Below are 19,300 nucleotides of genomic sequence, written 5' to 3' on the forward strand. Positions count from 1 at the left end.
TCGCTGGCTCGGCTTCCGCACGTGTCGATTCAGCGTTGTTATTTAGAGGAGCGCGGTTGTTAAGCGGCTGCAGCAGTTTTTAATTAATCGTTTTATTTTACATCGAAGTATTTTTAATAATGCATCATTGAATGAGAATTTTTTCCATAAAATAACAAATAACATTTTATATACAATAAATTATTATTATTTTTTTATTCTAGACTTGCTACTGTCGCTATTATCGCTATTAAGATTAATATAGTGTGCGATTATAAAAGTGGGCTAACTAACAATAAGTCATATAATTTTCGTTTTGAATTCTTTCGACTTTTGCGTTCATAGAAAATATTTTTTTCTTATGTGACGAAATATTTTCCAAAACACTTATTCTTATAATGTTAATCTTTCCCGTGATTTAAAATTAGTGTTAAATCTTAAAAATGACTTGAAGCAAAAAAATATTGACTTTTATTCAAAAATAAGTTAAAAACAAACACACCTATTTACACCTTCTAATTATAATTATGTTTAATTACTAGTTTCAGTATTTTAATTTCCTTTTTCGTCTTCGATTTCCAATTTTTAAAGTCTCGAGAGCATAAAAATATTCGTAACAGTTTACTAGAGAGCAAGTGATGACTTCGATTACAAAATAAATATGAACTGAATTCTGTTTAACGACACAATTACCGACGCCATTAATCGGTTCAATTTTCAACTGCGAAATGGCTCTTTATTATCATAATGTAAATCGATGTAACACAAATTTAAATAATAAATTCAATTTTTCAAGATTTTTAACTCGGTCCACTTTCATAATACTGGCACACATCTATGGTAAATATCGGATTCCGATGAGTCAACGTTAGAGGAATTCTGTATGTATATACATATATTATATATATATATATATATATATGTATATATATACGTCTTTCTGCATCTCCCATATCGTTCTGTAAACTCGTATTTCACATTTATTTTCTCCTCTTTTTTTTCCGCTTTCAAATAAATCTAAAACTGTTGTAAATTTGCATTTTCTCGAATCGGAATTATATTTGATATTAACATCACGATCTAAACTTTCGCTCTCGCTCGGATCGTATTATCTCGATGCACGACGGGCGTAGGCGTTGAACGCAGGTGGGTAGTACGATTCGTGCAACGCTTGCATACCAAGTCACAAGGGCGAGACCCTAACAGGTGTTTTCCTTCCGCTGTAATCTCCAGTTTATTATCTTTAGTGTGCGTGTTACGAAACGAGCGCGCGTAACAAAGAAGGATCTATATTGTGTTACGGGAAAAAAGACGGCATGATGAAGTCACAAAATAGACTCGGTGGATACGATGTCGAAATGGAATGTTATTCCAACGATATTAAACGAAACGATCTGAAAAATTGGAAACTCTCAATGGGAATTCGTCGATAGCTTGAAAATATCTCGCAACGTTCCGCGTGAGATGTGTGACAGTGAAGTATGTAAGTAAATCAACGGCGATAGGCAAACACTCGGATTTTCCTCGAGATAAATGCGCATACACGCGATGCAATCTTGGCGTAGCTCGTGCTTGCCGAGCGATTTCGACGACATTTTCCCAGGCTTCGCGGGTTGATGCACCCGAAGACTTCCGATACTCTTAATTACCGTTTCTTAGTTACCGCGCTTGGTTAATGAGGAGTATAACGAGATAAGAATCGATGCAAATGCAAAATGTTGTATACACATTGCCGTATCGTGCTTGAATCGCTGCGAAAAATGAGAATAAATTGCGTGCGGCGCGCGGTCGAACGGAAAAGAAAAAAAAGAAAAAAAGAACCAAGTTATCGAGAATTCGACGATCGGTTCAATAAATGCACTTGAAAAGAATATCACTGTTAAAGTAACATGACATATGCTAATGCACACGTACGCTCGCGTGACTCATAATGCGTCATACTTGTCAGAAATACAATGCTTCTGAGAAACGCAATTTGTTACAGCGTATACGATTGATTGAAACAGCGTGAAATTTTAGTTTGTGATTTAAAATTCGAGTTCCAAATCGAAAGTTGTGACATACATTAGATTCTCGGTTTGATAAAGTTTCAGATACAATAATTTACGGTGGTTCGAGCGTGACAGTATTGGCTAAAAATAATGCTTTTCTGAGAAATTCTCATTTATATACACGAAACTTTTAGCTATGATTGTTATAGTCTGATATTTATTAAACTATGCATTGTCGTTAATGTGACAACAATGTATTGATTTTATTTATGAATTTTTAATGTACGATGTGAAGTGATCATATATTCTATTCGTGATTTTTTTAGTGATTAATAAGTATAAAATATATATGGACGAAACTGAGACGTAACGAAAAATGGATTAACATTACATTAATACTCGTACGATTTGATGCAATAAAAATCTTTAAATTTCAAACTTTAATTTGTCAATAATTAACAAGTGAGCTATTGTAATTTTTTTCTAAAAGCTTCATTACGAGTTTATTTATTATTAACTGGTTTTTTGTCAAAACCGTAAGGATAGTTTTTTTTTATTGCAGCACGTAATTAAATGTAACATCGACTTTTGCCATAAGACTCTGTATAAAAGTTTCTTACTTTGAAGTCAAACATCTCAGTAATTAATAAGTCAATATCGTTGAAATGATGAAATTATATTTATGAAGTCTCCAAGTACAAATCGTATAAATTTGAATAACTTTATTTAAAAAAATTAATTTACGCTCGAAGCCACCTTAGCGAAACGATACGATAACGAGTCGGCGTGTATAATCTATGATCTTTTAGTGTTTTCGTCAATGGCGTTATGCGTCTTTTATGCTTCGACCGAAATGTTTTAACTTTTAACCGCTTCGCGCGGTGCCGGCAGCCGGTAGTTAAAACTTTTATCGTTTCGTCTTTATCGCGTATTTGTTCCGACGTCAAATCCGACCGAACTTTTGTCGTTTAAACTCGTGTGATGCATTATATATTTGCCAGAACGGGAAACGCAATAATAATAGCACTTGGCGCTTAAGCGCGTGCAATTTTATTACAGATAAATCTGATAAAATATGCTCTTTGTCTGATCTGCCTGTCACGTTTAATTCTCGCGAGATGCATTACTTTTGCACTATCCGTATATCGAGTATATCAAAAGCGGCTTGTCTGTTCCACGCGATTGGAAATGACTAGTGTACAAAGTTAAGAGACGGCATTTTCGTGCGGCATTTCGTGCAATCGCATCGGAGGGAGAAAATAAGTTTGTGACTGACAGCGGTATTTGTAGCGAATTAATAGATAATTAGTAATCTCTCCAATTAGATTAAACCAGTGAATTAAGCAAATAAGTTTTTTTCCCCACTTTTTTCATTATTTATTTCTGCGCGCAGTGCGCGCTTATCGTATAGTTCCGTTTTTCTGCATTATCGTCTCGACGGGAGAGGTCGCTTATCGCGCGAGCGAAAACAAAATTGTGGCGCATTACGAGCATGTTAACAACTCGACCTACGGGCTCGATACTATCGAACGCCGTATATAATTTCTGTAATTTACGTACCGATAATAACCCCGATTACATTTTTGCGAGGTGAACGGGCAATATCAGCGGCCGTGCCTCTCGAGGCAACTGCTTTTCGTCTTTCACAGATGAGCGCGTACGCGCTATACGAATCCTACGATCGCGATATGTAAACGTTGAGTCTGCAGTGTGTGGTCGCGTTGAAAAAATGAGAAAAGTAACGATTCGGTGCATCTTTCGAGAGAACGAGAGAGGAGGGGGGGGGAGACTGGTATTTAAGCTCTCTTCAGGGATAGCGGCACATGTGTACACGTCTAGTTTTATTTAATCCAAACATGATCGACAAAAGTACGATAAAAAATTACTAAATGCCTCGCTACGAAATTCCCCAAACGGAAAAAAAAATCGACAAACGATTGTCAGATTATTAATAAATGATTGTAAATGAATATAATTAAAAAAATGATTAAACAGTAGGTATTTTTTACGGCTTTAATAAATTCGTTTTGAAGAGGTTAAGTTGAACGGTCTTTTAATGAAACACGCGATCGCAATGACACGGACGGATGGGCCGCGTTGAAATATTATAATACTCGTAATATACATGACGAGAAATATGACGAGAAATGAGAAATAATGGCTTGTGAATAATGTAGAATTAGAAGTAATGACGAGGGAATCGATTTTATCCCCCTCTCCCCCTCCTCACCCCTGCATTACGAAAATAACATAAGTATACAGTGTGTCTTCTTTCCCGTCTTTTTTTCCTTTCGTGTTCATCGCGGTTATACGCCGATTATTGGCCGAGAAGAGGAGAGCAAAGAACTCTAATGCGCGGCTAATAGTTTTGTTCTCATCAGCGGAAATGTGAAAAGGTACCATTTGGCGAGGAAGGAAGAATCCAGATGGGCGAGATGTGTGTCTTCGTGTCGCGAGAAGCAAATATCTTTAAAGTAGTATTCCTCGGCCCGGCCCTTTAGGACGATTTACTTCGATTTGCAGGTTACACACGAACTTACGGACTTGACTTTAGACTTAACTAGTTCGGATAACTTAAGCCAGCTCTAAACAAGCTCGGATTAGTAGCGCGGTTTGCGGCGCTCCAATTAAGCCGTTTCCCTTTCCGACCTCGTACCATCCCGTACACGAATTAAGAAGATCCATAGACCGACTAAAGCCAGCTCGGAGCGCTTCCCCTTTGAAAATTGATTCAACCGCATCCCTTTCTTTTCCCTCATCGCGTAATCTCGCCCCGTAAAGCCGCGAGGCTTCGCAGTAGCTTTGACGGAAGCTGCAAATGCAACATTGATCGAGCGTGAATCGCACGACCGGCCCTCCCCCCCCCCCTCTCAAGCCAATTGGACAACAACGATTGATGCTGTAAGGTCCGCGGTATTGAAATGCATCTTTTATCTAATCTCGTTGGGAGTTTGCGAGGAGCGATCGCGTACCATCGCGCGAACGTTATCGGCGCGCGCCTATGAATAACCTATTATCCGAGGTCGCGAACCGATTCGCAGCGCGTTAAAAGCAGCGCGTCTTATCGAATTGCTGAGAAGAGATATATATACGGCTGAATGAATGGTTCGACGAATTCGGATTCGCGATACCGCGCATACGCAGAAAAATTCTTCCACGCTCGCGCCTCGGTAATTCTTGTTCCTTATGTATTTATTCGGCGCTCTCTCTTGTCACTTGTCGTCGATCGTGCATAATCGAGCAACAAAGGAGCTCTCTTGCGCAATATCGTGAACGGATGAGTCACGCTGTTAGCGAGAGAATAGTGTCTTGTTTAAATATAATCGTCGAACGTCGGCGCGGGACGAAGTGCGCGCGCGTGCCGAAAGAAAACCATCGCGTTATAACGCGATGAGAGCGGCGATTCTCGTAAGCGTGGGAATTCGCTCGTTTTGCTAATTAGTAGCCGCGATTCCCCCCTCGCGTGCGTTCCAGACGCTTGGATTCTATCGCAAAGCTTTTGCAACTGAACGGACGAAGAGTCCTTAGAAAGTTGCGATAAATCGCGTACGCTCAATTATCTTGCGCGGCGCTACGTCTCGTTACGTAAGCCGCTGTTTCGACCATGCGAAGTGAAACTAAAAATTGCACAGTAGCCGGATATTATTTAACCCGATCACGCGGTCATTGTTCTCGTTAACAAATTGTTCCCTCTCTCTTCGAGCCCCGAAATTCTTCTCATTCTCTCCCAATTTTCGTGAGGAGGCGCATTGCTCGAAGCCAGTTTTCAGTCTCGTCGCTCCCCTCTCGTTAATCCGGACGGGAGTCCTCTGTAGAAGATACTCTTTCATTTTTAAGACCACTCGCTTCATTTTCATGAAACGTGGCCTATTTAGGGTATTTTGCTGATGCTTTAATTAAATCTGAGATAAAAATTACGACATTCGAAATGACCGCGTTTAAAAAAAATAATTGGATTATTTATAAACTTGGTTTCGGGGAGTTTTTAAGGTTGCTGAATTGGAATGAAATTTCAGAGCTTGGAAATTTTTAAAAATGATGGATTCAATGTGGCGGATTAAATTTTTTAAAAATAATCGAATAATCTTGAAACTCTTGAAATTTTTTTGAAATTTTTTAGGGAATTTTAGACGAATTTTTTGAAATTTGCTTCCGCCAATATTGAATTTTGGAATTCTAAGGCCACGATGAATTTCAGCGACCTTAAAAACTCTTAGAAAACAAGGTCTTAACTTACTTTGTTAGAAAGCTCCCGAAAGGGTTAAACGGAACCATGCGTGTTAGTGTTGCGTGCTGATGTACTTACATGCGGCAAAAATTTACTTTCAGGCGTTATTCCCACGAGAAACGTTACACAGAATTGTACGGAATCGTTATTTAAAGTCTCGCTATATGACAGCGCCGGAGAGACGTTACACGCGTGGAACTCGTGGCACGCCAGGCTGCTTCTTACGGCATGACGTAACATCGTTTCGTTTCATTCTTTCCGTCGTAATCAAACGTTTATTACGGTCGCTAATAAATTCGTATTGCGCGCGTTTGCAATTTTGCTGGCATAATACACAGGGAACTTTACTATGCAGCGACTTTAATTTAATCGTCGTCCGAGTTAACAATTTCCAACGGTATTCGGTAAGATAATACAGAGTTGAATATAACGAATAACAGAACGAACGAGATCGGATGAGAATAAATTTGATCAAGACGGAAACTCGCAATTCAGAAAATAAGGAAGGAGATTTCTTCTTTTTTTTTTTTTAGCGATGTAAGTATATTCGAGCGAATGTTTATTTTCAAATCCGATGCAGGATTCCCTGAATTATTACAGCATATATTTTAAGTATAATGAGTTCTTTTAGGACGCCGTGCCCTCGTAAAGTAAAACTATGAACGACGCGGTGCGGCGGCCAAGCAAAGTCAGCGTCCGTCGACGCTCTAAAAGCGAGCTCGGAGGATTCCGTGCGCTCGATAGATAATATAAAAGTCACCAGAACCGAGAGCAAATATCCATACATCTCTTAATGGTCGTGTTCGGAAATAGTGGCGTTTTGTATGTGCGCGTTAATGCGACGACATTGGCGTGACCATGAAAGAGAGTTCACTTTCCACTCGTCTACTTTCTCTAACGCCCATCTGTCGCTTTGACTCCTTAGATTTTCTCTCGCACACATGCGAGCGCGATCACTATACGCCAGATCTCACAATCGGAATGTTTACAAATCACATCGAGAGATTGATCGAGAAGACGAATTTGACTGGATTAAAAAAGTAATCGCGGTGCTTGTTCATTAATGAGCTTATTAACGTTTTTTATTTTTTTTTTGTTTTTTTTTTTTTTGCGGAATAAAAAATATTGATCGGTGCGATTCCCTTCTCGGGAGTCTATTAGGAAAACTTCGGGCCCAATAATGTCGTTATTAGTCTCTTATAATCATCGTTTGGCGAAATAATGTGCCAAAGCGTGCTTTCTGCTCGAGAAAACTGCCAAGTAACCGAGGGAAAGGTGCGATTTAATCGACACGTAATTGCATGACCGTCAAACCGTTAATCCCGCCACGCTATTACATCGTATTCGATCAGCGCGGGATAAACGGCTCGCTTTTTCTCCCGCGTCCTTGCGTCTCGCTTAAGTTTCCATTTCCCTCGCTTTATTTGTGCTTGACACGCCCGTCGTTATTCATCTTATATTTATATCTCTCTTTTCTTGTCGTCGAAAATTATAATCGGTGGAAATTCTTTCCGCCGCTAACGATTAGAATGAGAGAAAAAGAATCTCGTAAATCTTTCAAGCTACGACGTGGAAAAACTACGTCTTACGCGTTAAGCGATACACGTATCCGTTACTCGTTGAAAATGTGTTACTCGCGATGCAAATCGATGCTCGTCGCGAAACCGAAGCGATATATCGTTAATCGATCCGTGCTATTTGAATGATCGATGAAAGCAAAGCGTAAAGCAGATTTCTCTTTATCTTCGAAAAAAGCGGCTTTCCTGGTCCATTCTGGAATACACGGATCCGCATTACGTAAACGCTCCTTCTTCTCGTTCTTTGCGCCTCGCGATCTCGAATTGTAGTTCCGCACATTTCGCAAAATTGAATATACATAAATGCAATTGAAATGTCACTGAAATTAAAGGCACCTTTCACAGGCACAGAAACGTAACGGCTCTTTATAAACTCCGGCTAACAACCCTCTCCCCCCGCCTTCCCCACTTGTCCCGCTCTCTCCCCCTCCCTCGCCGCGGTGTCCTACTTTCTTACAATATCTGAATACTGAGGTATATTAGCGGTATTATAACACGCATTCGAGCAAGTACCTCGAGCGCTGTGTATGTATCCGGCCTGCGGACGATAAGCGAGTTGACTTTAGAGCCCATCGTTTAAAAAGCTTGCCTTCTCGAATGTGATTGCGCGCTAATGGCCGTGTCACGATAACGATAAACACGCACGCACGCACGCATGAATATATTTTCAAGAGAGAAAAATTAATAAATAATTGTTAAAACAAATTAACAGGAGAGAAGTTATAAGAACTAAAGCCTTGATGGAAAAAAAAAAATTTTTTTTATCATTAATTGACAAAAATAGCAGAGTTACAGATGAAACGTTTTGGTCCAATTTTTCGGATCCTCTTCGGTCGAGTAGGACTTTAACCGGTATCGGTGATCGCGCGCAAACAATCAATCAGCCAATTAAATAATCAAATCCAAAGAATCATCGATATATGTTTGTAGACAACACGCGAAACGGAATAAATTACGCATATGATGACAAACGCATGAATTTAAAATATAACTAATTAGCTGCTTAGTCAGGAGACGAATTTATTTGCGCGCCGTCTGCAAGATTTACGAAGCTATATATATATATAAGTTTGCACTCCGATAAGAAGTATAATCTTGCCTATACTTAACCTCGCTCGCGTGATAAAAGAGCGAGATGCAAGAAAACGAATAAGGGTGATGTATTTCGGACGGATCTTACCGTCATCTTAAACGGGACGAAGTGCAGCTGGAGAAGAAATGCATTTTCAAGAATAGTGCGCGTTGACCAATTAATTTCGACGGATCCTCCCGTCCGGGCGCGCATGCGCGCGCGCGCGCTAAACGATGTAATAAGTGCTACGCCCTGTAAAAAACGAGTCAAAAGCTAATAACGTCCGAGGTCGATCCTCTGTAAAAAAGTAAATGATCGATGACAGGAAAGGCTGGTTCTCCTAAAAGCATATTGTGGACAAGATAAAACTTGCTCAACCGGCTTCTCGGCCGCGATGGTATTTATAATGAAACATGACTAATCTCTCCGTCTCTCTTTCTCTCTCTCTTTCTCTGCCTCTCTTTCTCCCCTTCCCCGTTTTCTTTCTCCCTTTCCATTCCCTCCGGATCCATTCGCCTGTCCCCCCTTCCCCCTCCTCCCCTCGTCTCCCTCTTCCTCCCCTTTGCTGTCAGAGCTCGTTATCTAGGCCAACAGATGCAGGTATTATTCACACGACGTCGAGTATTTCTAAAACAAACTCGAATCCGGAGCGATAAATAAACAGGCCGTATTTAATGTTATCATTTGAGGATCTCATAAAACATCTCTGTCACGACTGCGACGAGAAGGAGATATTTTCTTTCGCCTTTCGCCTCTCCCGTCCCTTCTTTCTGCCGGGAGAGCTTTCCGGCATGAGATTCACCAGCATCATCTTGACATCTTTCTATCCTTTTGCTTCTCTTTGTCAGAGTATCCTTCCCTTCGCAATTATTTCTTTTCGCGAGATTCAGCCTGATACAATTTCCGTTGTTTTCCGAGCGCCGAGTGACTTTTCAAACTGATTGTGATTTATATATATAAAACGCGCGCGCTCGCGCGCGCGCGCAAGAAAACTTGTAATAATGACAACGCTTCAATCCCCTCTCCACGTCCGCCTCTAATCGATTCTGCTTCTCTCCCACTCGCGTTGAATATTAAAAAATAAATAAAAAAAAAAAAAAAAAAAGATAAAAAAGAAATGCATCTGTTTGCGCTTGTATAGAATAATCTTTATTCAGCTTATTTACTTCGTCTTTGTGACAATTCACGATTCGCAAGACTTCAATTCTCTTCTCGCTGTCGTTAATCCTCCTCTTTGCTCATTTAACTATCAACTGCAAAGCTCTTAAACCAATTGGTCTTTTACCCAAGTACGATAATGCTAGCGTTTCCATCGCCGGTCGCAAATCTCTGATTAAATCGCCGATCCGGCGGCGAATCAATAATAAACCGACGCTCTCGACAAACACTGTGTATTTTTGCTGAATTTTTACGCGGACGGAGTATAGAATTTTTACGCGGACCAAGTATAGGATTTTTTCTCCTTTCGAATAAAAAAACGTAAACTCGCGATAAAATATAAACACTCGCATTAACGAACTGTAAGGTAAACGGGCATTGCCTTACGACGTACGGTAACGCTGTAAGCGCGTTTGCTCTTGTACTTTGAAACTCAATGACTGTGTTTACACACTCCTCGAACACATGTTGCCTTAATCGACGTAAGCGATCGCGTTACCAGCAGGTAGTTAAACCGAAGACTTTTCACGAACGCCACGCCACGCCACGCCACGCCGAGCCGCGGCACGCCGCGCCGCGCCACGCGCGAGATAAATATTTCCGCCAGCAATAATTCGTAACATTGCGCGTTAAATGGCTGCTTTGCCGCCTTCACTCACGCATTCGACGTGCTTGAAATATCACGTACGTGCTCATCAATATTAAATTATCAGATATCGGAGCGTGAATAATATAATGCAAACGTAATAAATACAAAATGATAAAAGAACGCGTTTTCCAGTTCGAAATAGCTTTCATTTCGCACAATACGATTCTCTCATCTCGCCACGATGATTTCTGATTGTTCTATTATTAAACAACAAGAGCAAAACTCGTTCCTTCGCGCTGGATACATTCGCGAGTCTCCCCTCCCCCCTCTCTCTCTCCCCCCCCCCTCTCTTCATGTGCTACGTACATTCAATTACCGCTGCTCGAAGTTGGCCCGCGTTACGTCGCGAAATTACTACGTTAATAAACGGGGCATTTAGTTTCCGTGGATGGAAAACGCTCTATTCAAAGAGGACGATGGGACCGACCGTCTGCCTCACCCTTCCGAGGCACTCGCCCCGCCGGCCCCTCTGTAACTACCCCCGCTGCGTCCCCCCCCCTTCCCTCGCGAATCAGCCACCGCCGCTAGGGTACACCTCTCTCTGTGCGCTATCTCGCTCATAGTCTCTCTCGCTTATAGAATTCTTTTCCCTCTCCGCGCCCCGCGTCGCGCCGCGCCGCGTCGCGCCACGCCGCGCCGAGCCGCCACCGATCCCTCCAACCAACACGCGCGTAGTAGTGCCGCGTCTTCCCCTGTCGCGGTGCTCCAAGCCCCACCACCGCCCACTGCAGCGAACCAATATACCCGGAATCATTGCCGCGCCGACCACCGCGAGGAGCGCGCGTCGTCCTGCCACGCTGTCATTCATCGTTCTCTCGTAGCGCGTCGCCGATACGAACGATATATATCGCGGATAAACGTCGCGCCGCAACCGCGTCGCGCGCATTTACGCTCCCTAACCTCTCGTCGCTTTCGATCGCTCAGCGGCGGAGTGATTCTGTCCGATGGTGTTTGCAGTGATCGTGTGTACTTTGTGAGAATCAAGTGTCAGTCGCAGGGTATTATAACCCTTATTACGGATACACGGATCGAGGTGCGTTTGGTCGAAAACTCGAAAAACCCAGAGACTCCGGCTTCCCTGTCACCGACTGCGCACACGAGGCTGCGCCCCACGTGCTGTAAGCTGGATTTCGCGCCGGTAAGTGATGCCGGTGTTGTAACGTCCGTTCCGGCCGATGCGGCTCAATCTTTGCGCGATCCAGAGCGGCGTAGAGCGCCGACAAGTCTGAAGGTGGTCGCCGCGTGCGTGTCGCCGTACAAACGTGCGAGCCGCTCGATTGCGCCGCGTGGCGCCATCTCGACGGGCCAGCGCGAAGCGCGATGGTAGCGTGGAATTTTCCAAGTATCTCCATGGCACGGCTCTAATATACTTTCCGATTTTATATATTTTTTCTCCCTCCCCCCCCTCTCCTCCCCCGCTTTTTTCACTCTATCAGTATTGATTGACGCTCTTTTTTTCTGCTTTTTATCGCGCACCGCGGCGCGCCCGACATAATTCAACGGTTGATTTGTAAAACGATTTATACGAGCGATTCTTGTGCCACTCCATTTCGTACGAGTTATACTCACGGCTTCATTAATAATACATGGAAAGAAATTGAACGAATTTGCATTTTGGAGCATACATACGATACGATTATCAGCGTTCCGTTGCTCGCCTATCGTAAATCTCTTTCAAATGAGCTTACTTGGACGTGTTTATCGGATTTTTCTACTGTCTAAACAGAAAGCGTGTTTTTAATCATTTTATGCTCAAGGTAAACGTAGCGAATTAATTGCCCCGGCGATTATAATCAATAGCGATTACATCATTGATCACGCGACTGTGTGGAACTTATTAATTCTTAATAACAGAGATAATAGTGGTCGTGGAGAGGCTTATAGATAATCTCTAATCCGCCTTTGTTCATCATTTAGACAAAGTGTGTTGTGAATGCGTCTCGCGTAATTTCCTGGACATTTTTCCCGGAAATTCAATGATACAAATACACCCGGCTCTCTCGTACGCAATTTTTGGTCGGTCGGCTATTTGATTGTACGGTGAGAACAATTGATTTTCAGCCGATTAAAAAGTTGCATGTGCGCGCAGTCTCGTAAGAGTCAATTGTTCTCAACCCGGGCAATCAAATAGTCGGCCGGACGAAAAATTGCAATGCGAGCTGACGCTCAGGTCGTATTAGTTTTTCATAGCTGTTGAAATCTAATGGAAAAAAAAAACTTTACCGTACGCGCTTGTAAACAAGTTTCTGGATGTAAACGACTTAATTAGTATAACTTAGCGCGACTACTTACCGCGTACAATGTGACTTCAAGAGTGGCCTTGTAGCGTTATAAACTTGCCGCGCAATGCTGACGCAAATCAAACTCACGCATTTCGCGTTATTCTAATGAATCCGCAATCGAAATGGACGCCGCTGTTTTATCGCATCTTCTAGAATGCGCTGGCGCGTGTAAACAAACATTTTTTTTCTCGCGCCATTTTAACTAGGACGGGAAATTAATTAAATTGATATACGGACAAAAATGTAATGAGGCGTGCATGTAGCGGCGCGATAATGCATTATCGTAAATCGATAAAACAACTTTATATATATGCGAAAATAATTATGTTTCTATAAAAATTCTCAATTACCCGTTACGTGCCGCCACTTATATAAATCGCATTTGTTGCATAATTCGCAGCGCACGCTGCGATGCATTTAAGACGAGAATGTGATCATTAATAACATCGTGAATTTAAGGTCCGTTTAAAAGTGATGCGAACAACCACGTGCAAAATTTAAAAAGAAAATGACGGGACCTCATTACGAGTAATGAGATCGGAACGAGAGTGATTTTGAATTCCAAGGCAATTTGCGGTTTTATCCTTGTGGTCTCCGGCGCAAAAAAAAAGCGTTTTGCGTGCTCAAAGGAATGTGATTTATTTCTGTCTACGGTTATTACAATGTATGCAAGTATCTCGTGATTGACAGAACTGTCCATGAAGCAACATTTTTCAAAGATAATAAACGAGATAATAAACGATACTTACGTAACTGCTATCCGTATTAAGACACCCCGTGTCTTTGATCTCGTTTCTTTTTCGAGGACGATGATAAAACGCAGCTCGCGGAAGTGAATTTTGCATAATTCATATTGACGTGTTACGTTTGAAAGATGGCAGAAATGAATTCATGCATATGTGCGCACGGCTCGCGAGAGGAATGTGAATTCGATGAAAGAATAATTTGCCAATTATGTGATATTCGATTTGATTTAACTTTTTGTTCTGTATTTCAAAGTAATTGAAACATGATTAATTGTTTTTGTATCGGTCAGCGTGAAACCGAAATCCGCCTTTCTTCCCGACAACGGTTGTTCTTGTTCCTCAAAAGAAAAGGAAGAGAACTAGTGTTTTGTGTTAATCCGCCTCTCGTCAAATTTCGGTTTCGAATTACCGGGTTTCTCGCGGAGAAATCCGATCTTTCGAAATAAAATCAGAGGACGGACGGAGACTAAAACAGCGGCGTCGCAACAGATTTATCGTCGATTACAAGGGATTAAAGGTCCGCTTTAGCGCATCAATATTTTGAAAATATTTCTGCATTAATCTCCGCTTTCATCTTGCGCATTTCATTTTCCCTTTTCTCACCTTTCTCCCGCTCTCTCCAAATGTATAAAACTATATTCGTTACCTAAATTTGTTTCGTAATTATCGGCTGATTAAGTAACGTCAATCGCGGCATCATAATTTGCTACAATGCCGATTATCCCGAGAATACATATGTTCGCCCTCGAATGTGTCGCATTGGTTTGCAACGTAATGACGTTCATGTCATTCGACTAATTTCATTGACAGATATGTCGACTGCGAAACGTGCCACGCGACAGAACTTATTAACGAGCCGAACGCTTGATCGAAATCATTATTAACGAATGAACAGGAACGCTGTTAAAACACAGAGTTTGTCATTGCGCTACTAGTCTTAATAAACTTGAAATTTCTAGTCGTGTGTTGACTTTCTAAATTTTCGAATAAGTTCTTTCATCCTCCGATAAGCGCGCGCCTAAAATTCGACTGACTGATAAATATTCATTGCCGGCGCAATTGTTTAGTCACGTCTCCTGGTGAAAAATGGCAGTTTTAGAGAGTGTATTTTTAAACGGCCATTCAGAGCGTCTCGTTTGTTATTCCATTACGCGGCATTTATCGTTACATAAAGGAATGCCATCGGAAAGAGCGTCCGTTGCACGATAGACGATGTTTCAAAGCGTAGATGGTCCCACTGTTCTCAACATTGTGCGTCGCACACAGCTGTTGCTCAATAGACACGCATGTGTAACATCCAATGTAATTCCGATAACTTAAACGATCGCGTCACGGTTGTTTTAAAAAAAAGTCATCGAGTGCCTAGAACCAATAAACAAAGTTAACGAGAAACCGAAAGCAACCCACGATCGGGGCATCGTAAGAATCGGATCTTTTACGTAACACTCGGTTTGCTTTCCGGATTCATCCGCCTTTTGCTTCCCAAGCGAATTCCTTCGCATCACGCGAGATGTAAATTAAATCTCCGATTGTGTGTGTCTCGTGCAGAATGCAATTGCGAAACTGACGATAGTTTGACCTTATCGTCCCTTCGGGATGCGACATCTCTTTCGATTCAGTTGGATTTTTCACGACACGAGTAAATAACAATTCTCCGCCATTGACGTTTAACGCGCTTGTTGGATGTTAATTCAACTATGCTCCGCGCTTGTTAGTTGAGAAAAAATGTGCAGTCGTACGAGATAACTAAGCAGATATCCCGGGTAACGTCACGTATTGCGATTAATAATGTAACAAGTGTGTGTTTTCATTATAATACTCCTAGCTGCTAATTGCACGTACCGATCGAGAGATGCTATCTGCGATTAGCCGCGGGCGGTTACATTCCGATGGCTCCATTTTCTCTCTCTCTTCATCTCGTTAACGCCGCCGCACGTTGAGAGTTTTTATAAGCGCTAGTTGTTTACTCGGTTATGCATTTAAATTGTAAATATTTACCCGGAAATTATCTTTATTAAGCGTTTCCGAGTTCAGAAATGGAAATCGTGTAACACAAGGTGGTCTATTCAATGCCGCACAACCGAGCTCATTCTTCTGAAATCAAATTATACACGTCGAACACGCGAGTGTCGCGCCGACGAATTATTAGAATGTTATTTGCCTTCTTAAGCGACGAATGTTTTATCGCATCGTATTTCTGATTTGATCTTCTCGCAATAATAATTATGCGATTAATCGATCAATACACAACCGCGTATCAATTCGCGTACGCAGAATGAAGAGTGAAATACAAGAAATCCGCGTAGTCGATTCGATGCCGTTCGCGCGTCACGTTGATTTGTGCTGCGGTTAAAGCGCGAGGAATAATATAAATCTCGAGAGAACGGATCGCGAGTTGTTTTATCGTTTCTATTTGTGTGATGTAAAGTTTCTCGTGAGAACATAACGTGAGAAAGGAAAGAGCGACGATGACGACGCGATAACGTGTCGTCGTACCCGGGAGCGTTTTGCTCCATTTTTAGACGTTATAATTAGGCGGTTGAGAAACGTTGCGACGTTCGACTATATTCGTGGCTCGTTCGTATACTGGAACTAAAAAAGAAATATGTGGAGGGAGGAGGAGTGTGGTTGGAGCGTCCCGTTGACGAAAACTCGCTTCGGAGCGAATCGCCCGCGACGCTAGGAACTGGTCTTCGGGGTCTCACCATCTGGGACACGAGTGTTCCTCGACCACCTTTCCCCTCCTGCGCGCTCCGTGTAACGATTTCGAGCTAAGGTCCGACGGACAGACAGGTGCTGATGTAGACCGATCCTTGTATCAAATATTCGACCAACCAATTATCACTTGGATTTTCTCGGTACCGTGACTGCGCTTCTTATTGTCCAATTTATTCATTGAATTACATCGGTTATTTACTGAATATGGATCACTCCGATCGCATTCGAGATAAGCCACATGGAAATACTTACATTTCTAATATTTATGACATTAACAACGCAAGAATTTCATTGCGGCCTTGGGATTTTTTTTAATTTAAAATGGCGGATCAAATTTTTTTAAATTTAATCCGACTATCATGAAATTTTTAGGGATTTTTTGTATCGCTAAATTCAAGTGTTACTTTAGGATTTCAAAATTTCAAGGTTTATGTTGAAAATCTTTTAAAACCGAGTTTCAAGATAATTCGATTATTTTTTTTAATTTGGTCCACCATATTGGGTTCGCCATTTTGAATTTCAAAACTCTAAGGTTCTATTCGAGATCAGTAATCTTAAAATCTCCAAAACCTAATTCTAAAATATTCCGATTTTTTTTTCATGTGGTCCGTCATTTTGAATATCGCATTTTTTATCTCAGATTTGATTAAGGCATCAGCAAATACTTATAAGCCACATTTCATGAAAATCGAGCGAACAGTTTCAAAAATAAAAGGAGCATTCTCTGTAGAGAACGCCCGTTCAGAAAGGATCCTTCTTTGTTACGGAAATCTTCAATGTCGCAACTGTTACTGATTAACGATATTAGCGAGAAGGGCGAATAAGTTTCACACTCGTCAATAATATTGTTACTTTTTACATTACTCTTTCTCTCGTAATGAAAAGCTTGCATCTGAAAGAAAAGGAAAGAACACTGCGTTCCGATGAAGATGAATATCTATAAAAGAAGTAGAAAGCACTTGTATCTCACGAGCTCGACTATTTTGCGTTCTCCGATTAGATTTTTTCAGTGAAAGAGAAGATCTTATCACCGCGTATAGTTCGGAGCTTATGCCATTTGTCAAAATCGGATAGCTGTCGCAGGATAAAAAGGAGCGGAGAAGTAAATTTGCGATAAAGATCTTACGAGCGTTCGGAAACGAAACGAAAGCAAAGCGAGGTGAGGCGAGGCGGGACGAGGCGAGGGAGGCGAAATGAGACGAGAGTCGAACGAAGTGGGAAAGAGAAGAAGAGTGCCGAAGAATACCTTTTCTCAACAAACGAGTAACAGCAGGCAGGCCGCGAGAGAAGTGGCCGGTTCCACAATGGAACCCCTTACGTCTACTAAAACGGTTATACACGCAGGTAGAGCTTCGCTGTTGCCGGGCTGTAAAGCGCCCATTGTGTTCCTCACCGCAGGAACACGCTATAACTCGCGTACGCCTCTTAGTTACGCGTTATTTCCTAGCGCTCGTTGTCTCCGCGATCGCCGAACGTTTCGATAATTCGCTCATGTCGCACCTGCGTCATTATCTTTCCCCGGCAATTTCCTTATATCGCATTCGCGTTAGCCGTGTCTTCGTCGCGCGCAATTGATTTCGCAGCCTCTCGTTTGCCTTATCCCGATGACTTTGTTGCTTTATCGCTCGAAATTATTAGATTTCCCGCACGATCGATTTATTTAAGGCCGATGAAGAATTCAGCTGTTAAACTCGATCTAATTTACATAGTGTGTGCGGCACGTATATGCATATTGAACACGCGTGCATTCTCTCCGTCGCTCGCTGCCTAATGTCGGATCGATAAACCGACTATGCCGTGCACGTTTCGTGGCGCGACGGGGGCATCGAAAAGGAGAAGAAGAAAAGCGAGTTTTCACAATCACGGGGAGCAACGCGGCGCGATGCCTGTTGAAATATTCGATCGTAACTCACGTGCGTACGCCGGACACGTACGAATGGACCACGACGTTGCCTTTTGACGTAACCATCTGTCGCCGTGATACCTGCCAGCTGATTAATACGAGACGATTAATGCCGACTTTCACCGCACGTCACTTCTCGCAATAATTTCCTTTATGTATCCATAATATTATATTTCTTCCTTCGCCCTTCTCGTCTCGCTCATTTTCTTAATCAGTAATAGTCACGATATTCAGCATTTCTGCGTTTTGTAACAAAGGAAAGTTAATGAGAATAAAGTATAGAAATGTTTTTTTCTTTTTCTTTATGTTATAAATGTTAGAAGTTGTAAGTAATGGTGGTAGTATCTTCAGCTCTGGCCAAGAAGCGGGCTTGATACATTACTTTTCTAACACAATTATCTCTGTATACTGAGAGAATGAAATGGTTGTAGGTGTTCGAACAATGCAAATTACAGCTAATTCAACAGAAATTTTTGTAAAACGTAATTTACTTTACTTCTAGTTGTAAGCCACGGATATATAAAATCATTATAACTCACAATACAATTTTTACGTTGGTTATACAGCACTATATGCGTATGAGGTTATTATTGCAAACATTATAGTAGCAATTCCTATAAAAAGGAGTATCCTGGCTGTAATTATTTTACTATTATAAAGCAATTATGGTTTCAAATATCACACACTTTTCTCTAAATGTGCCTTTTAACACTATATTACAATATTGCGCACGATGTACACGCAGTTACCATAACACGATAAAACAGAGACAAATTAAATTGAACATTTCATAACATATCTTGTTTTTGCTCCTATCGCATTCAATCATCGTATTTCTTATTTATTAGAAATGTATGTATTTCTATGAATTTGAAAAGTAACAACTGTGGCTTATCTTGAAAACTGTAACTTATCTTGAATACGATCGGAGCCATTTAGTAAATAACCGATATGAATTATTACTGTGATAAGAGACGTTAGACTCTGTAAACAGGAT

The 19,300-nt window shown here is 41.5% G+C and overlaps 1 protein-coding gene and 1 long non-coding RNA gene across 6 annotated transcripts in view; one reads left to right on the forward strand and one right to left on the reverse strand.

The window, feature by feature from the left end:
• The window catches only part of LOC137001547 (uncharacterized), a 48,956-nt gene extending 35,838 nt beyond the window's left edge, over window positions 1-13,118 (reverse strand). Inside the window, exon 1 of the long non-coding RNA XR_010891527.1 lies at window positions 12,947-13,118. This is a non-coding gene — a long non-coding RNA (uncharacterized lncRNA). The remainder of the gene's footprint in view (window positions 1-12,946) is intronic.
• Window positions 1-19,300, forward strand: part of LOC105680049 (TOX high mobility group box family member 3) — a 72,813-nt gene that overhangs the window by 33,484 nt on the left and 20,029 nt on the right. The window contains exon 1 of one of the 5 annotated variants that reach the window (XM_012380475.2): window positions 11,374-11,792. The exons of the other annotated variants lie outside the window; for them this stretch is intronic. The gene's annotated coding sequence lies outside the window, so the exon portion shown is untranslated. Of the gene's footprint in view, window positions 1-11,373; window positions 11,793-19,300 lie in introns of those variants that run through there. 5 annotated transcript variants of the gene reach the window in all.

Source organism: Linepithema humile, chromosome 8, assembly GCF_040581485.1.
Source record: "Linepithema humile isolate Giens D197 chromosome 8, Lhum_UNIL_v1.0, whole genome shotgun sequence".
Taxonomy (NCBI): Eukaryota; Metazoa; Arthropoda; class Insecta; order Hymenoptera; family Formicidae; genus Linepithema; species Linepithema humile.